Source organism: Protopterus annectens, chromosome 8.part0 (genome assembly GCF_019279795.1).
Source record: "Protopterus annectens isolate FY-2018-M chromosome 8.part0, PAN1.0, whole genome shotgun sequence".
NCBI lineage: Eukaryota > Metazoa > Chordata > Ceratodontiformes > Protopteridae > Protopterus > Protopterus annectens.
Genome location: NC_056741.1, coordinates 419,962,642 through 419,978,409, shown reverse-complemented (window position 1 = coordinate 419,978,409; position 15,768 = coordinate 419,962,642). Strand labels below are relative to the sequence as shown.

At 37.0% G+C, this 15,768-nt stretch overlaps 1 protein-coding gene across 3 annotated transcripts in view; it reads right to left on the bottom strand.

Annotated features, from left to right (window-relative positions):
* Window positions 1–15,396, bottom strand: part of TDRKH (tudor and KH domain containing) — a 1,796,665-nt gene extending 1,781,269 nt beyond the window's left edge. Inside the window, exon 1 of one of the 3 annotated variants that reach the window (XM_044079937.1) lies at window positions 15,230–15,396. The gene's annotated coding sequence lies outside the window, so the exon portion shown is untranslated. The other 2 variants (XM_044079939.1, XM_044079938.1) reach the window with 2 other exon arrangements.
* Between the last annotated feature and the right edge of the window lie 372 nt (window positions 15,397–15,768).

The following is a 15,768-nucleotide window of genomic DNA, read 5'->3' as shown; positions in this document are numbered from 1 at the left end:
AGTTATTTTATTTCTGTAAATGGTCAGCATGACCCAACAGTAGGTATCTTGCGATATTGTAGCATAGACCATAGTTTTCCTTCTGGTTACTGTGTTCTTTAAATAATGGACTGTTTCCTTTCTCAGAGGATTCAGAAATGTGGAAATTGTTGTATTTTACTTAAGAAATAAAATAATCAGAATGCCACAGTACTTGACTAAAACCCACACTAGTGGATTACAAAATTATTAATTTCAGTTCTAATTTCAGTTCTAGTGTTCAATCAAGTGCATCTTATAAATGGATGTATAAATAAGACTGAAAATTCAGGAAAGAGTAAATATTGAACATCACTCCTCCTTCAAATGTGTTTTTTTCTGCAGGACAGGCCCCCTTGTACCTCCAACATTATAAATACAAACTTGGATTGCCATACCTCAGAGAAACGTGAATATTCAAGAAATCTCAGACTTGGTGCACGTGTGTGTGTGTGTGTGAGAGTGAATGTGAAAAAAGTGACTACTTGGGTACATTCAAAAATAAGCAGTAGGCTTCCACTGATTCACTGAACTTCATAGCAAAGTGATAAAATACTCACTGCCAGCAAGGGACTGTGAATAAAAGGAGCACATAGAGGAAGCTGTTGGCATTCCTGCTGTGCAACTAATCTTCCCCCAAAAGTGGTGAAACTTGAACTGTTAGTTGAAAAGTTGACTGAATGTTAAGTAGATACCAAAACAAATTAAACAGTTGAAAATGTGTCGCGCTCTCCCTTTAAGCAGAGCTTGAAAGGAGGCACCAAAGTGGTACAATTGAGTACCTTGTTTGGCACTTAATTACATAACTGAACATGCACACATACAAACATACATAAATAATATTATGTATTGCATTACTTTTTAAAGGTAAGTACTTTAATTATTTGTCTGTGATAGCCTCTCATATGAAAAATCACATGCATTAGCACTACCATTTTTTTTGTAAGAAAACTAGTCCCAGCGTACTTGCGTTTTAACTTTTGAAAATGTAAATAACATTGTTTGATTCTACTTTCTGTCAATGGAGAGTGTGCTGAGGAGCCGGGGTGATTTGACTGTATGTTGGCATAAGCTTGAATTATTTGGAACTCTGTTCCACTCTCTGTGACTACTTCTACCAAGGTCCATCCATTTATATTTTTTTCTTTTATAATAATTTTGATGCTCTTTTCCTTTGGGAAATCCCATTTTATCCTTAAAATTCACTGCTCCTCCAGTATGACAGACCTTAAGTACCAATTGCAGACATAAAATTGCATGCGCATTGACAAAAGTCTTACAAGATAGATCCCAGTGCAACCTATATTTACTCCCTCACTGTCTCATTGCTATGATGATGGTGCTCCTGTGCAGAAGAAGTCACTTAGAATGGTCCATTTGGTTTAAAGACATATGGGGGTGTTCTGTATTTAGGCTGTGTTCAAATTTCATACATTCCCTTATGGGTATTGTTACATCCCCTCTCTGTTTATAACTTGATTTAATCCACAAATTCTACCTGCCTGCTTGATGGCTGCCATTTTGAGAGGAATGGAGCTGACTTAGCAAATGGAGATTGATGTTAAATTTGCATGTTTTGGGGACTAATCTAGGAACAAGAAGGACACACTTATGGTTTAAAACTTTACCTCTCAACTGTACAGATTTTTGCAGAATGCTCATTTTTGACCTGTTCCTCTTTTTTCCTGGCAAATCACTGGAATGATATCAGGACTGACGTCACTAAATAATGATATACATTTGAGTTTCAGACTTCAAATCCTTTAGAAAATGTATATTAAAACAAATTTTGTTACACTAGCAACTTTCTAAGTTTATAAGAGCAATATTTAAAATATGCCCATATTTTTACTGCCATTCTGTCAAGCTTTGTCCATACTTTTTGCATTAACAGGTTGAGAGGTACAAGGGCAAGCCTGCTATAATGGATTACTAACTGCATAATTCCCAAACAAAATTCAACTTTTATGAAGACTTTTCTTGCAGAATCTGTGTAGTGATTTTTTTAAAATGTGAGGTATGAATGAATATCACCTGTGTCAAATGTGCATGTATGTATGTATTCTTGAAGAGCTTTGTGCAAATGTATCTGTTTTTATGGGGGGATGCAAAAGAGCTGCAGCATCTAATCCCGTATAGTACACAGTTTAAAGTTTGTATGATATTGGAATAAATACTTATTGTTGAGAAAAATAATGTGCCGACTTTATTATACAGTAAAAGTTTGAAGGCTATAAAGTATGTTGGCTTGAGAAGTTCTGCGGATGTTTATTGGTGCAGTTAAAACTAATGCAGACATGCTTGATGAAGGCGTAAGAAAAAAAGGTGAAAAAACATTGTAGCAGCAGTACTGAATCATTCATTACAACTTTTAAACATTCAGAGGAGGCCTGCATGATGATGGAATCTTTTTGACTAATTCAAGATATACATATTTGTTTTACATAATTAAATCATACCTTTAAAAAACTTAAGTTAATTGATTGTGTGGCTTTCTGAAATGAAAATATTTGAACTCTGATTTCTTTATTGTTACTATATACTTATAGTTATTGAAAATTAATTTAGATGCATATGGGGAAGAAAGAGGTTTTGATTTTTGTAAATTCTGCCAGCAGTATCGAATCCTGTTTGCAGTGTTTTAACTGAAGAAAACAAAGTGAAGAAGAACCTTTTACTTTCCACAAGGCGACAGTTTTAACACATTTTGCAGATATGCAGACTAAGCAGCAGATGTTCTAAACATTTATGCTGTCTTGAATGTGTGTATGTCGGGGGGGGGGCTAGACAAAATATAGTGAGTTCTGAGAAATGCAATATTTCCATTAAAGTCATGGTGACACAGGTATAGTCTTGATTGGGCTAGGCACAAAGGAGTGCATAACCCAACTAGTCACTCGCATTGCTAAGGGTGCCCTGTTCATTATAGCAGTACTGCAATATAGGGTAAGGAAGGATATGTATGTATTTCAGTGTCATGGTATCTTGTAGGGGATTGCATTCTTTTCATATGACCCATACAGAGTTTAACTCTGTAACTGTTTTTAGTTTCTACAATGTCCTATAATGTTTCAATTATTCACCACCCTTTCTGTGAAATCAGTTTTCCTAAGTGGGTTAAAGTTATGAGAAATAATGAAGTTCATCCTGTTGTTCCTAGTTTGAGTTCCTCAATATTATTTTGCCTGTTTGCTGATTTTGAGTAAGTCGTAACCAGATAGTGTTCTTTGCTTACCTGTTATAACATGCACTTGTATTTAGTGGATTTACTGGTTAAAAAAAATCCTTGCATCTCTTTTGAGACAACCATGCCCTCCAAATTGTTTAGTACACTAAGCCTTCCTACTCTGGTTTATCTTCTTTTGCAAAATATAGCACCAAAGTAAGGTTAGTAGTACAGTGGTGTAGTGACTAGTGCTGTTGTCTTATAGACTTTTTCTGCAGTTCACTTCTTGGATGGGCTGTGTCCTCTGTAGAGCCTGCATTTCATTCCTATGTCAGTGTTGGTGGATGGGCTGTCTCCTGTGTAGAGCCTGCATTTCTTTCCTATGTCAGTGCTGGGTTTTCTTTTTGGTGCTTTAATTTCCTTCCACATCCCAAAGACGTGCTGTAAGTGAACTGGCAGTCCTCTAAACTGTCTGGGTGAGAGATTGTGTATGTGCGTGTCTGTATGTTCATTTCAAAGGTATTTTATCATAGTAGTAATCATTTGCTTGATTTGATTGCAGATAATCTTTTGGAATTTTATGATGGACCCCTCCCTTTAGAGAGTGGTTTCTAAACAGATATATTCATGTAATCTGGAGAGCATCTCTGTACACTATGGTTCCTATAACTTAATTTCTCCTTTCATGGCCATTTATCCTTTCATGTGTCTTGCTGTGCTTAGTTCCATCTACCTTTCAGGGTGCTTATTTACTGAGATATGGAAATACTGCATAGCCTAATAATTATTTGGCCATGTCATCTGTTTTAGAGCAAAATGTGGCTATATTCAGAGTCATTCTTAGTACTCATTTTTTTGTTCCTGAGTGATAACATCCTATAGTCAAAGTGAAGTTGGAGGAGTTATGATGTTAGGTATACAAATTTCCCAGTCCAGATTTTTGATTGAATGTATCTGCTTTCCAAGAGCCGTTGCTATGTTTTTGATGTCTGCAGGTTGAGAGGTATTGTGACCACACTTTGTTTAGGTATGTTTCATGCATTGTTGATGACATAAAAGGAGGTTGGTAACTGGCTATTATGTAGTAGCTTATCTTATTTACACTAACAATACAAGGAGTATTTCTAGGTCATTATTTCACTATATAAGCCTAGACATGATGGAGTTCTGGAGAAATATAAACAACCCCCCACCAGGCATGGGGCTTTTCAAAGTAGTTGGCATTGAAGTTAAGCAGGAAGAGTGTGTACTCAGCACATAGGATAACATCATATGACTCCTAGCTGATCTGTAAATGTGACACACTCACTTTAAATCATTTCATCACCTGTCAAATGAGGTGAAAAGTTTGAAATGTAAAAAAAGTGATATTGATACTGGCACATAATGTTTTAATAGCCACTAAGCAAGCAAAAAGAATCCACAGCATGGACACAGCTCAGCTACAGAGTGGTACCACCTAATCTACAGTAGGGATTTTGTCTATAGTGGCTAACTTATGACAAAATTCATCAGCTCTGTGAATGTCTGCAGTTACTTCAGTGTCCGATTGCCTCTGACTGAGTGTTGAAGAGGGTAAAGCACAGCCTATCCACAACTACCCCAGCTATCTACTATATTTGTTTATTGTACTACAGTTATGTTAGGTATTGCAAGATACCTTTTAGTGTTAATTATGAGCATGAACATTGTATTAGAGGTCATCCATACATTTATCTCTCTATCAGTTGAATGTATATTGCTTTCTTTTCACGTTAGAGGATCTTAAGGTGATCATTTCACATCCCCAAAAATCAGTGTCCCACTTTCTTACTCCTTCCCCCAGTAGTTGACTAACCTGACTGCGCCCCCCCCCTTTTCAGATTCCTGGATCCGTCACTGATTTTGTATCACTCCATTCTCAGCCTGCTGTTTCCTTTCTTCCTCCATCCTGGAAAACCTTGATCTCAGCAACAGCCCTTTGGTGTTACGAAGTGGCCAAAACGAGGAAGGGAAGTTCCCCGGTGCCTTGGCCAAGTTTCCCCTAGTCAGTACCAAGTCAGTACGAAAACAACCTCTGATCTTTCCTGAAAGGAGGCCACTGGATTAGTGGGAGTGCTACAAAACAAAAAATAGCCAGGGCTAAAAGGTACAAAAAAGTATATAATGTGACAGTATGCGCTTTCGTGGGCACACATACACCCACTTATTCAGACTGTTCCATGAAACTAATACACCATATTTAAATAGCTAACAAAATAAGCACATGACGGTCATGTATTTAAAAAAGGTCCGGTGGGACTTAGAAAACAATCAAACATATAATTAAAATACAGTTTATAAAATGTTTAAATACAGACATAGTATAAAATCTGAAATTACCAAGAAACTGTATGTCCCTAAACTACCTTAGTTTATACAAGATGCACATTCTAAAGGTAAAAAAAAACATTCTAAAGATAAAAATAGTATCTCATCCTAGTGGGAGTGACAGTATCAAGAAAGTAGAAATAAATAAATGCATACAGCATAAATAAAATGCATACATAAATGTGTTTGTATGCATTTGACAGTAAAGTTTTCAGATATATCACTGTAGCTGTTTATGTATTTATTTATTCATTTGATCACAATCAGGCATCTGACATACACAGTCAATAAGCTGGCTGTAACTGGTGGGCATATCTGTTTGCATGCATGCGGAGCTTATTATGGTCTGTATTATAAGTTACAGGCAGAGAGCATGCTAAGAATTTTAACAGCAGTTCTGGGTATGGTGCTTTTTCACTGCCCAACTTGGATTTATGGCTACAAGAGGGAATATCTTTAGTAAGAATGCAGAGCATAATGGAGCTTCTCATCAAACATCACTAGGAAGCTTGAAAATGGTTATTAAAACACCATATTTTACAGATAGATATTACTTTCTTAAAATAATGCATTAAAAATAAAATGGTACAGTGGCGGCTAGTGACTTCAAATCAAAGGGGGGCTGCAGGAGACAGCTGAATGGGTGGGGTCAATGGGAAGGGGTGTGGCCAACCAGAAAGTGGAGGAGCTATGCTCAAAACCACAAAAACTAAATATACTGCCCTGGGTGCCAAACCGTCATTATGAGAGCCCAATCAAGACAAAATTAAGTGTAAAAGAATAAAAATATTTCAATGCATTGGCTGCATGTCAGCTTAATATCTAGATGGAAACAAAAAAGGTTGTGAGGCATGAAAAAATAAAATTTCTTTTTTTTTTTAAATACATTAATGGAATGCCAGTCAACATCAAGTATAAGAAAAACAAGCAGCACTCAACTCAAACCACTTCTTGCACTGCAGTTCTAATTATAATTTGTATTCAGCTTTATTAAAGTACCAAGTAACATGCTGAAAGTAGAAATCTCCGATGCCCCCACTTGTAAAAATGTTCCTTATCCAAAAAAAGACCTGCTGCCTGACATCTACTTGTTTCATGGGGAAAAAATGATCAAAGTAAAAAATGAAAAGCAAACAAGACCTGCTGCCTGACATCTACTTGTTTCATGGGGAAAACATGATCAAAGTAAAAAATGAAAAGCAAACAAGAAATAAGTTCAAGATACATTGCTTAAAAGGATTACTGTACAGGTTATGGACCACACGATTGGCATTCTGTTTACGGGTAAAGCCTGCAGAGATGACTGGAAGTCTCCAAGTGTAATGAGACTCTTAAAATAATGTAATACAGTCTTTTATTACAAATACTGGCATATGCATTTCAATACCCAAGGCTTATACATTATCTAGTTAAGTATTCTCTACATGGCAACAGAAAGGCTTTCAGTGCTGGCAATTCTTTAACAGTATGCTTATTAAAGCTTACTTGCATCTTGCAATCTCAGCCAAGCTTACCTAATGGTCATTAAAGTATTGCTACTTAAACACAGAGCAACAGGCACGTTGAGTAATAAGCATAAATCAACAGTACAAAAAATATGACAGAAACCAGACCATTCTGTAAAAATCAAGGACAGATGAAAAGCCACTCTAGTACTTGTGTCTACCTTGGATGGGGGGGATACTCTGCACATTTACACTGCATAACACCTTGCCTTGCTTCGACACATCCAGAGTCACTACATGGGGGAGTGGGGTGCAACAAGTATGTCACAGTTTGAAATGTCTCTGGCTGACTTGTGATGGCCCTGACACATTTTTCATACCTCTCAACCTCAGAGCAAGAAATCTGGACAAAGCCATACAAAGAAATGGGACAAAGGCCCAAAAATAAGGACAATTTTTAAAATATTGCTCTTATAAACTTAGAAAGATAATACAGGTCTTGCATTAGTATGAATTTTCTGAATGGTATGAAACCTGAAACTGAAATGTCTTGTCATTATTTTCCAACTTCAGTCTTTAATGATGTCACTAATTTGCCAAAAAAACACAATTTTATGAAAAATGGACCAAAAATGTGATGTAAAAATATAAAATAGCAACACAATACAGCTGGGAACCTGTCAAAGAAGGGATACTTTAATATTAGTACTGCTAACTTAAGCAGCTGACAAAATAAAATAATCTACATGCATTTCTGAAATAAAAATAATCTAACTGATTATTACAGTTATTTCTTAATTATAAACCCTCCATGTTTTCTTCCAAAATTGCTAATTTGCGGAGGGATCATTAGGGGAAGAGCAACATTTTGAGCCAAAATCAGGGACAGTTGAGAGGTTTGGCTATGCCTAATTCTATAAAGCAATTTATTTGCATGTACCTCTCAACCTGTTAATGCAATAAATCTGGACAAGGCCAAATATATTGGGGGAACATATAAACAGTACTAAAAATTGCTCTTGTATAAACTGAGACAGTTGACAGAACAGGTCTTACTTTAGCATGCATTTTTCTGAAGGTTATGAAGTCTGAAACTCAGTGTGTCATTATTTAGTGACTTAATTCCTAAATGATTTGCCAGAAAACCACAAATTTTATGAGGAACAAACCAAAAATAAGAAGCAAAAAATCTATTAATTCTTTGAAAATCTGGACAGTTGGGAAGTATGGTTCAGCTGGGGCTGCCTAAGTTTGCCGCCCTTCCCCCTCACAAAACCATGGTCGAATGGAGCCTCCCCCTGCAGCCATTCCAATGATCCATTAATTGGCTATTTCACTCCATTTACCATAAACACTAACGTGCATACTGATTTACTTCTATGATGATTTGAACTTCATTTGAAAGTTTTATTTTGCATTTTACAGCACAAACACTAAGACATCTGCTAAACAAACTTGGCATTAAAACTTCTCTGCCATTGAAACTCACATTCATTGAAACAACATTGAAACCCACATTCAAAGAAAATACATTTTACCCGTGGCAGATAAAGATTAATTCTGGGCTGTTTTCAAATCATAGGCCCCTTGCATATGAAACATACATGTGCTCTTTGATGCACCTTCCTATTGCTTTGAACATTTTTCCAGTAAACAATGAAACAAAACTGCACAATTCAGAACATTTCCATCATAAAAGTCTACTCAAACTTCTACAATCCACTATTATCAGTAAATATGCACAATCCTACAGTCCACCATTATCAGTAAATATGCACAATCCTACAGTCCACCATTATCAGTAAATATGCACAATCTCTGAAGTAGTAAAAAAATCATCTAAATAATTCCACATTAAATAAATCTGTAATTAAGAGGTTGCTGCTAGCAATCACCTTTATATTTCATGGTTTCATCGAAAAATAAAGTGTCTGATGCCCCTGAGGAATAAATTGCCTAAATTACATTAAAAATAAGCTAGTAATATTGCAATAGGAAATGGATGGCAAACTGATAACAGGCTCATAGTTAGTATCTTAACTTTCAGTACAGCAGCATTCACCCCTTATGGGATTAGAACCAACAACCTTCTGCATCAAAAGCAAGTACACAACCTGTTGTGCTATTAGCAATGCGAGCTGCCTTAGCATAATCAGCACTAAACTTCTCTTCCCCCTGCAGCTCTCAGCTCCTTGTAAAATCTACTCAATACTCAACTGCATCTCAACTTCGAAGCACAAGGAATCTGGAAAAAGCCAAATTTATTGGGGTGGGTCAAAAGGGCAAAAACCAGGGACACATTAAACATTGCTTGTATAATCTTGGAAAGCTGCTAGAATAAAATGCTGTGTTACCATACATTTTACTGCCACGGTCCCTGTGCAAAAGAGTCAGAACAACATACCACTATGCCAAATCACCTGCTTTGTGAAATAAAAATGCTGTGTTACCACCATACATTTTACTGCCAAGGTCCCTGTGCAAAACAGTCAGAGCAACATACCATTACGCCAAATCAGCTGCTTTGTGAAAGAGAGGAAGACTGAAACTTAAATGGCTATCATTTAATGAATTCAGTTCTCACCATAGCTGTCAACCTCTTAGCACAAGACACCTGGACAAACCCAGTAATGAGGGAATACAGCCCTCAAACATATTCAGTGAATTCAGTTCTTGCCATAGCCGTCAACCTTAGCACAAAAAACCTGGACAAAGCCAATAACAGGGTAATACAGTCCCAAAAATAAGGACAAATTTCAAATAGTCATCTTATAAACTTAGAAAATTGCTATAATAAAAGATTGTGTTACTATATATTTATTGCTAGAATAAAAAGTTGTTTTACTTTGTATTTTCTCAAGAATATGAAGTCTGAAATTCAAATGCCTGTCAATTTTACTTCTGACGGAACAAAAACAATTTTCAGCAAAGGCCCAGGTAGAAATACTGTAGACACATGTCTTTGTAAAATGGCAGGACACCAGAGCAAATCCACACAAACACAGGGATAAGATGCAGACTCCACACAGAAGACACCCCAGCCAAGAATCAAACCAGAAAACCTATAGCTGTGAGGCAACAATACTGCCACTGCACCATCAAATATGTAAGAAATTAAACATTCAGAAACCTGAAGTCTGAAATTCAAATGCCTGTCAATTTTATTTAACATTTGTTAATCAGGACAGTCTGACTTGGAACAAAAAAACAATTTTCAGCAGAGGCCCAGGAAGAAATAATGCAGACATGTCTTTGTAACATGGGAGGACACAAAAGCAAACCCACACAAACACAGGGAGAAGATACAGACCCCACAAAGACGGCACCCCAGCCAAGAATCAAACCTGAGAACCTGCAGCTGTGAGGCAACAATGCTACCACTGCACCATCAAATATCAAGCATTGCAACATTTACAAACCACAGATATTATGAGGAACAGATCAGATCAAATAGGAGGCAAAAATCTGCAATTTTTTTTACAAATGGTGGTGGGTAGGGAATTCACCTCTTTAACACCTGCATACAAGGTACAGGGTTCAAGCCTGAGGTATTCCCTACCACACCACCATGAGTCTAGCCACCAGTATATTGCACCTGGGGCATTTTCACACACACACACACACACACACACACACACACACACACACACACACACACACACACACACACACACACACACACCCCTACCTTGTAGCAAAAGCATACCACCATACATCCCTGTCCACACACTTACCTGTAGTAGATCTTTCCCTGTAGCAAACCACCACCATAAATCCAAATCCCTGTCCGAGTAAGCTATGAAAACCCGCGCAAATCCACACCAGACCCTGCCCGTCGTGAGATCTTCCTCCGACGAGACTGCAGATGTTGCACCCCAACGTGTTTTCCCAGCGAGTTCCAGGACAGTCTATGCAGTTTAAAACTGCATAGACTTCTGGGAGCTCTGTTCTTCATGCTTCCCAGTCAGAACTGCTGCTGAGACAATCTGCGCGTGCTCCAGACTGTCTCAGCAGCAGTCCGGACTAGTGCGCATGCGCGAAAGTCCGCAATTTTTTTTTAGTTTTTATTTCTTTATTTTTCTAATTATTTTACAGTTGAGGGGGCTGCAGTCCAATAGCATGGGCCACCCCATTGGTACCAAAGGCATTAAGAATATACAAGTACCCCAATGGTGTTATTGACAGTTCCCACTTTCACAAAGAATGTTTAGAATCATTTGACAATTTTGGTATTGAACTGATGCGTACTATTGTATGTGATAATAAAATGCAACTGGAAAAATGCATAGATGAAATTTCACTTTTAAACAGTAGTATGCAACAAGATTTACTGTTTAAACTTCAGAATGATAACTGCAGATGTTTTTACCATGGTTAACACACAGTATGAATAAATCAGGAAACAAAGTTGACAAGTTAGTAAGAGACAAAAAGGACTATGAAAATGATATAGCATATCTGTAACCTAAAAATATTCTCAAACCATAAGCACACACTTTATGGACAGAAGTTCGGCATCTCGAGTCTTTCAGGTTTGATCCAACTGAAGAAATTTCCCATGAAACCAACATGTCCGATGGTCTTTATCCCCCAATGCATTCCCAATGTATAACCTACCAGTCCAACCACCAGATGAAGAACCAGGGCCGGCCATAGCCGAAATGGCGCCGTAGGTGAAGTAGTGCTCAGGTGCCCCTTAAGCTCACCCACACCACACTCATGAAACACCCCTATTTGAACCACGCCCACTGGGTCATTCCCCAGTAAAGCCATTCCAGTCATTTCCTTAAATTATTTAAATGCATAGGAAGAAAAAGATACCTTGTAATGTAGTTATACTGCAGCTACCTTTGCATATGTATTTTCTACTTGAAATACAAGAGCCAGATCATGGTCAAATAGGGTTCTAGGAAGGGTACTAGACCACCACCCCAGAGCAGCCCCTCCTGCAGCAACCCCTGCCCCCTCCTCAGCCATTCCAGTGTTCCATTATTTGATTATCTCACCAGTTACCATGCATATGTTCTATTATTTGCTTCTATAATGATTACAGATATTGAAACAAGATAGCACAAACACAGATAGCCACTTGCTAAACAAACAATACAGTCTCACAATGAAAACAGACTTAGCACGAGCAGTAAACTTGTCTGCCCTTGAAACTCTCATTCATTGAGAATGGCAAAACTCGCATTCATTGAAACAGCATGAAAACTCACATTCATTGAAACAGCATGAAAACCCACATTCATAGAAATGCATCTGGTTGATGGAGAATTAAGTTTACCTTTGGGCTGTTTTCAAAACAGACTCCTTGCACACATTTTTAGGGACATGCATACATGTATTTATTCTTTAATTCACTTTCCTGATTGTATTGAATTATATTCCTTGTATAATACAGCACCACTTGTTAGAATATGTTTTAAATTTGTAGTATAAACATTCTTTTAAGCAATGAGACAAAATTTATGAACCAAACACTACCCATTTCAAAAAATTTCAACAATAAAATGCCACTCAAGACTTCTGTCATTACAATCCACCAATTTTACTGCACACGCACAATCTCTGCAAAAGTAAAATCCTCTGAATTCCACATTAAAGAAATCTGTAACTAATGAAGAGGTTGCTACTGGCAAACAACTTTACATATCAATGTTATCAACAAATTCAGTGCCTGCTGCCCTTGAACAATTAATTGCCTATATTACAATAAAAATTTGTTAAGTTGGTAATATTGCAATAGGAAGTGACTAACAAGTTCACAATCACTAGGTTTCTCATACAAAAGGCCATACTCAGGAGTGTAGAACCCCTATCCCCCCTTATAATGCATCAAATAATCAATAATATGGGCACTGCATATCAGCACTCCATCTACATGGTGTGGGAGTGGAATCCACAGGCTTCTGCACCAAAGGCAATTATGCTATTAACACTGCTTTCAGATTTTACAACACAGTGTGCCATTTGATAAACAAAAAACAGCTAGTTACACACTGAAAACTTTTACACTTCTTACAGTGTGTTAAATGTGTAGTTTTGAACATGTTTCCAGTAAGTAATGAAACAAAATGTATGACCCAATAATGACAAACCTGTCCATTTCAGAACATTTTAACCATAAAAGGCCCCTCAAACAGTATCAGTCAATAAGCACAATCTCTGTAGAAGTAAACATCATCTGAATAATTCTACATTAAAGAGATTTGTAACTAATGAAGATGCTATTACTGACAAAGAACTTTACATTTCACTGTTCCATCTACAAATTTAGTGCTTGCTGCCCTTGAAGAATTAATTGCCTACGTTGCATTAAAGAAAAAATGGTAGAAACATACAAGTTCACAGTAACTAGGCATCTTAAACAAAGGATGGCACACTAAGGAATGCAAAACACCTATCCCCTCTTAAAATGCAACAAATAAATCAGCAACTAGGACATTACATACCATACCTCCATACCGCTAAACCTTTTAGCACAAGAAATCTGAACGAAGCCTAAAATATCAGGGGGGGGGGTCAAAGGCCACCCAAACAGGGACAGATTATAAATACTGTTCTTAGACTTAGAAAGTTGCTAGAATAACAGCATTTGTCTTAGCATGCATTTTCTGAAGGAAATGAGGGCTGAAACTCAAATGTTTGGCATTTACTTATTTCAATCCTCAGTGATTTGCCAGAAAACCATAACTTTTATGAGGATTAGGCAAAAATCTGGACAGTTGAGAGTTATGTATACCTCTCAACCTCTTAGTGCAAAAAATCTGGACAGAGCCTAAAATAATGTGGATACAATGGCCAAAAAATAGGGATAGTTTTGCTTGCATTGCTATTTAGTGACTTCCATACTCCCTGATTTGCCAGAAAACCACACATTATGAGAAACAGACAAGCTTCCCCCTTTCCTGGCACAACAGTAAACTCTTAGAGGACAATATGTATTTATGGAAGACTCTTCCTTCATAAAAATAAGACATTCATTTGCCAGTATCTGACCACTTTTCATGAGTGGTTTCTCATGCCTACCATATATAATGGTTCATTATCAGATGACAGCGTTGATAAAAAAGAATGTGCCCCATTGATGGGCATGTTTATGAGCAACTAAGAACTAAGTGACTTACTCGTTTTCAAACAAAAATAAACTGGGAACAGAAATATAAAAAGACTACAGTCTCAACTCAACTGAAGCTGATCAACATAAAGCAGTCTCCAGGATAAATACAGACACACATATATTACTACAACTTACCATATCAGATTATTTTTAACACAGCCTTCTGCAGCTCATGGCTTATGTCACACCAACTATGTTATTATTACATACACATACTGTTGCTTCAGACCAAGCCATGAATGACACTGATACACCTCTGCCAAGTGTCACAAATCTCATTAAAAATACTGCATATTTAAAACTCCACATTGCAATACCAAAAGCAGTCCTACATGATGGTTAAGAGATTAGTGGCATAAACTATATTAATTGGAGATGTACTAAAGAATTTAATACAGTAATTATAAACACTATAGAAAATGATTCATTTTAGTAAAGAAGCAGCTTCATAGAAAAACTGTTTATATGATATAAATACAACTGACTGGCTGCTTACAGTGCTAAAAAAACTAAGCCCTATAATGACAGTCTAAAGTTTCAAGTATTTAACAAAACCAAAAGCAATAGAGTTAAGGTTTAGTATTGAAATTCTAAGCATCCATTTTACAATCAGCTTCTGCTTTACAGCTAAATGCACTACTGTTAAGCAGCACAGGGGACTTAACTGTAAGCTTACATCTGCATCATACTGAGAACTTTCAACAAAATTACCAGGAACAATTCCAGAAATAGTCAGGTGCATTCTGCATCTAAGCATCTTTAATATATAGTACAATTGATCTGAGGCATCTTCAGATCAAATTCACATGTGAATTAATTTATCAAGTAAATGAAATCTGCAATTGTACTTAAGTGTAGCATATTGTCTGTAAAACTCACCATTTTTGGAAAAGAGCTAAAATTAGAGTAAAAATCAGGGACAGTTGAATGGTATACTGAGAAGCTTGCAAGTGGTTACAGCAGTTACACAGTGAATACTGAACAGCCTAAAATATGAAACTACAGAGAAAAACATCTACTCTACACACTATTTCTAATTCTTACCAACAGCTACTTTAACCTCTTTGCTAGTTTTATATTCCCAAACACATTTGTTTAACTTTCACCTGATGTAAACCCAACAAATACCTGAAGAAAGCTCTGCAATTGAAATACTGCATAGACAAGTAAGTACTCACAGTTTGAAAACACTTCCCTCATGAAGACAGTGTTCTAGTGTAGCCCAGCGAATCTTACAGCACCATCTACAGGATTAAACTTGTTGAGTCCTCCACTGCCTTTCTGTATTGTAACAGTCTGCTGAAAAATTATCTGCTTCAGCTATCCCACCAAGAAAACCTTCCCATCTACTCTTTTGGAGCTGCTGATCATTTTTTTTAGGCTGTACGTTTTATTCCAGTCATCAAACTTTATTATCTGTCATTTTCCCTTAACTACTGAAGTTCTGAACTAACATTCATGCCTCAGAACAAATTCAGGCAAGCTACAGATGAAAAAAAGAACCAGTCCTGGACTGGATTAGAAGCCAGTTCACTACACACACACACACACACACACACACACACACACACACACACACACACACACACACACACACCTTCTCTTTCATACAGTAACCGACTACTTTAAATTCCACACACTCCAATTCTGCTCTCATACTATTAGAT